General features: G+C 30.1%; 1 protein-coding gene across 1 annotated transcript in view; it reads right to left on the bottom strand.

Moving 5' to 3' along the window:
- Positions 1-4348: 4348 nt before the first annotated feature.
- LOC137629115 (uncharacterized) overlaps positions 4349-4809 on the bottom strand; it is a 7109-nt gene continuing 6648 nt past the window's right edge. The window contains exon 6 of the mRNA XM_068360387.1: positions 4349-4809. This exon is cut by the window's right edge and continues 563 nt beyond it. The gene's annotated coding sequence lies outside the window, so the exon portion shown is untranslated.

Below are 4809 nucleotides of genomic sequence, written 5' to 3'. Positions count from 1 at the left end.
CCATACAAACGAATACCTTTTACGCGTGGTTCATTGTATTTAGGATGTGTATGTCTTCCTGTGTGTACTTGCGTACAAATAAAGACATATGTACACACAAGTAGGTATATACATATGTATGTATGTGTATATATACACACACAAACACACACACACACACACACACACACACATATATATATATATATATATATATATATATATATATATATAAATATATATATATATATATATAATATATATATATCAGATGAACCATTATATTAACACATTAACGTCTAGATTCTCTTAACAACCTCGGGATCAGAGCCTCAGGCAACATCACTCAAAGACAATAGTATCTGTCCGCCGGGCTTCGAAACCTGGTCCAGGATACTTGTGTGACATTGACCATACCACTTCGTGGCTGAGTGGTATGGTCAATGTCACGCAAGTATCCTGGACCAGGGTTCGAAGCCCGGCCGGACAGATACTATAGTCTTTGAGTGATTTCGCCTGAGGCTCTGATCCCGAGGTTGTTAAGAAAATCCAGACTTTTACGTGTTAATATATATTGGTTATTTGAAATATAAAAAACACGTTTAAATGTGCAAAATTTATCATATATATATATATATATATATATATATATATATATATATATATATATATATATGTGTGTGTGTGTGTGTGTGTGTATACTGTATATATTCAGGGACAAAATGGGAGAATAAATATCTATATCTGCATATATACGTGTAGTTTGTGTATCTAGTATCTGTGGTGTGTGTGCACAGATGTTAGAAGGCCTTACTCTAATATCCCATGAAAAACATCCCTATTTGTCCTATTATAATTCTCCCGAGATTAAAAACTCCTTCAAGTAAAGAGAAACTCTGACTTCAATACAAGAAAAAAAAAACGAAATATTCTTCTCCTGTGACCCTCTCTTCTGGCGACACGAAGGCTGCTCCTCCTACATAGCATTTGTCCTTTTAATTCTTGCTCTTGATAAAACAATAAGTTGATAACGTTTTCTGAGATACGGTTGTTATCTTGAGTCTTCGCCGAACATGATACGTTTGTGGTTCCTCTTTTGTTTATACGGTACCCGTGTATCGTCTTTAGATTATTATTGACGGCCCGTGTAGCTGTAAGCGTGCATGAAACACGGGCTTGTTTAGATGTGTGTGTATGTATGGTGGAGGATAACTGTACATACACGCAACATACACACACATACACACATAAACACACACACACACATATATATATATATATATATATATATATATATATTATATATATATATATATATATTAAAGTTAAATGGAATTGATAAATTAATTAGAAGATTAAGTTTTGATCAAATAATAAACATAGGGTATGTATATATCTATACATATATATATATATATATATATATATATATATATATATATATATATATATATGTCAGTCTGTTCTTATGTAATTATGATTCATGTGAGTATGTGTGAGTATTAGTAGATAATTTCCCAAAGGCCATTTAAAGCCTAAGATATCTTGATTGCCTCCATTTTGTTCAAGACGTCTGCCAATAGCATCCTAGTTCCGGAGAAACCCGAACTAACCTAGTTAGTCAGTCGGTACTTCATGACCAGAGACTCTCTCTCTCTCTCTCTCTCTCTCTCTCTCTCTCTCTCCTCTCTCTCTCTCTCTCTCTCTCTCTCTCTGCTAAGGTGGAGTGAGAGTCCTTGCTAAGGAGAACAGGTCAACCTAACTAGGTTAGACAGTGGTTTCTAGTATCCAAAAGTAGGCCTTCGGCTTAGACTTTCTCAATCTTAAGATTCCTTCAGCTGGTGTGACTTTCATTCTGTTTTCTAATTAGGCAGTTTGTGCTATTATAATAATTATGTTGGCTATATTCTTTGAGTGTACTGAGGAAATTATTTCATTGTGTATATAAAAATTTCAAAAGAATCCTGATGAATATGTTAAAAAATTTCAAAAGAATCCTGATGACTATGTTAAAAAATTTCAAAAGAATCATGATGACTATGTTAAAAAATTTCAAAAGAATCCTGATGAATATGTTAAAAAATTTCAAAAGAATCCTGGTGACTATGTTAAAAAATTTCAAAAGAATCCTGGTGACTATGTTAAAAAATTTCAAAAGAATCCTGATGAATATGTTAAAAAATTTCAAAAGAATCCTGGTGACTATGTTAAAAAATTTCAAAAGAATCCTGATGACTATGTTAAAAAATTTCAAAAGAATCCTGATGAATATGTTAAAAAATTTCAAAAGAATCCTGGTGACTATGTTAAAAAATTTCAAAAGAATCCTGATGAATATGTTAAAAATTTCAAAAGAATCCTGGTGACTATGTTAAAAAATTTCAAAAGAATCATGATGACTATGTTAAAAAATTTCAAAAGAATCCTGGTGACTATGTTAAAAAATTTCAAAAGAATCCTGATGACTATGTTAAAAAATTTCAAAAGAATCCTGATGACTGTGTTCTTGGAGGATATTGAGGAAATAATTTTATTGTTTATATAAAAATCTCAAAAGAATCCGTTTGTAAACGTATTCACTGGTATGACTTTAGTTTTTGATTATTTAAAGTATTTAGACTTAAAAACCTGAATAATATGTTTTGATTATATGAGAGTATTGGTAAAGAAATTACATTTCTAAAACCAATGCTTTGGTGAAGTTTCCAAATGATAAAACTAATTTTTATGATAGAATGTTTGTTATTTTGACTAAATCAACTAATCGGAAACATTGATGAATTCACAAAACTTTCATTATTTCAGTCAACAGCAATTATATATTTATTCAGCTATCTTTATCATTACATCTTTGTCTTTAATATTCTGGAAAAAAAAAAACTTCTATCCTTGTGTGAAAGGTATGCTGTCCTTTGAGGCAATTGCTATAACAAGTAGATAATAAATGTATTTTCTTTTGAAAGTGATGAGTGATATGATATTCCCTCTCTCTCTCTCTCTCTCTCTCTCTCTCTCTCTCTCTCTCTCTCTCTCTCTCTCTCTCTCTCTCTCTCTCTCTCTCTCATATAAAGCAGTAGTTAAGTAAATACAATTGAATATTTCTTATAAAAAATTAATACTCTGCGTTCAATAACCTATGTATTTGCATATGTAAATCAAAGTAAGCAATATAGTTAGTGAGTTCCTAACCGTACTTTTCATAATTATGTAAACTTCAGTATACCGCCTTCTCTTCCCGTTTCCACGGTATTTCTTCTGGGCTTTAGAAGAACAAATTGTTCTTCTTTAATGATTTTCGTTGAACTAGAAATCATGTAAATAGGTAGGTTTGCGTGTGGAAAATTATGACCTTTTCATGGGTCTAAAGGTTTCAGATGGCTTGACCTGTATTTGAGTTAATTCATGTTAAGCAGATATTTCTCTTATTTTCATAAGCTTAAAGTCTTGTGGTGGAAGGTTATTATATCAAGTGATTCAGAAGATTAGACATTATTAGAGTTAATTAATGTTATATAAATTTTCTTCTTCTTTTTTATCTCAGTCTTGTCATGATATTTATTCCTTCAGAAATTTTAGCCTTTTTGGTAATTATTGTTGCTTTGAATTACCTTTGAAATTTTTTATGTATTATTTTTGTAATTGATAGTAATAAGACAACAACAATATTAATACCTAAAATCATAATCTTGTGTTTCAAAGAAATTTTGTTTTTCAAAAAACATTTTGAACACACTTTTTTATTATAAAATACTGTTAATAAATCAAATAAAGCTTAAGGAAAAAATTAATAAAGTAGATATCATTGCATTCTATTTATTTTACACTTTTTACAAGAGTTTTGTTACAAAAATAATTAGTATAACAACAATAAACAACAATAAATCAACAAAGACAATGCATGTTTGTATGTTTCTATTTTCATACAAATCAGTCTGTGTCATTTGCTCCGTCATATCGAATGTCCCAGGATTTATAAATGGCCGAGAAATATGCGAGAGTTAGATTAAATATTTGTAACTTTTCAGATATAGTTTATGATTTCCAAAGTTTTCTGTAAATTGATTTCTAAAGTTTTTTGTAACTTGATTTCGAAACTTTTCTGTAATTTGATCTCTAAAATTGTCTGTAACTCGATTTCTAAAGTTTTCTGTAACTTGATTTCTAAAATTTTCTGTACCTTTTGATTTACGACGTTTTCTGGAACTTGATTTCTAAAATTGTCTGTAACTTAATTTCTAAAGTTTTCTGTAACTGGGTTTCTAAAATTGTCTGTGACTTGATTTCTAAAATTTTCTGTAACTTGATTTCTAAAGTTTTCTGTAACTGGGTTTCTAAAATTGTCCGTAACTTGATTTCTAAAGTTTTCTGTATTCGATTTCTAAAGTTTTCTGTAACTTGATTTCTAAAATTGTCTGTAACTTGACTTTTAAAGTCTTCTGTAACTGGGTTTCTAAAATTCTCTGTAACTTGATTTCTATAGTTTGATGTAACTTGATTTCTTTTTAACTAGACAAAAAAAATATTTTGATAATAAGTGGATATCACTTTTATGAAATGTTTATGGTTCAGAATATGTGTATGTATGTGTTATTGAGTGTTTATAAATGTTTGATTGTCTTGCACAAACTACAGGCCTTTTCAAGGATCGTCAAGTTGCAAGATACTGCCTTATTCTTCATTTGAACTACACATACTACTTCATTTTATTTGGACATGATATGGGAGAGTCTGAAGTCGAATATAAAGTGTCCGTTGTACAAAGATGTCTCCGTTAGTCATAATGTCTTTTATCCGTCAATTCGTCTGAAGTCTGAGAGATGTCAACTCGTG

This window comes from Palaemon carinicauda, chromosome 37 (assembly GCF_036898095.1).
Source record: "Palaemon carinicauda isolate YSFRI2023 chromosome 37, ASM3689809v2, whole genome shotgun sequence".
NCBI lineage: Eukaryota > Metazoa > Arthropoda > Malacostraca > Decapoda > Palaemonidae > Palaemon > Palaemon carinicauda.
The sequence above is the reverse complement of the archived record's forward strand: the minus strand, read 5'-3'. Positions and strand labels throughout refer to the sequence as shown.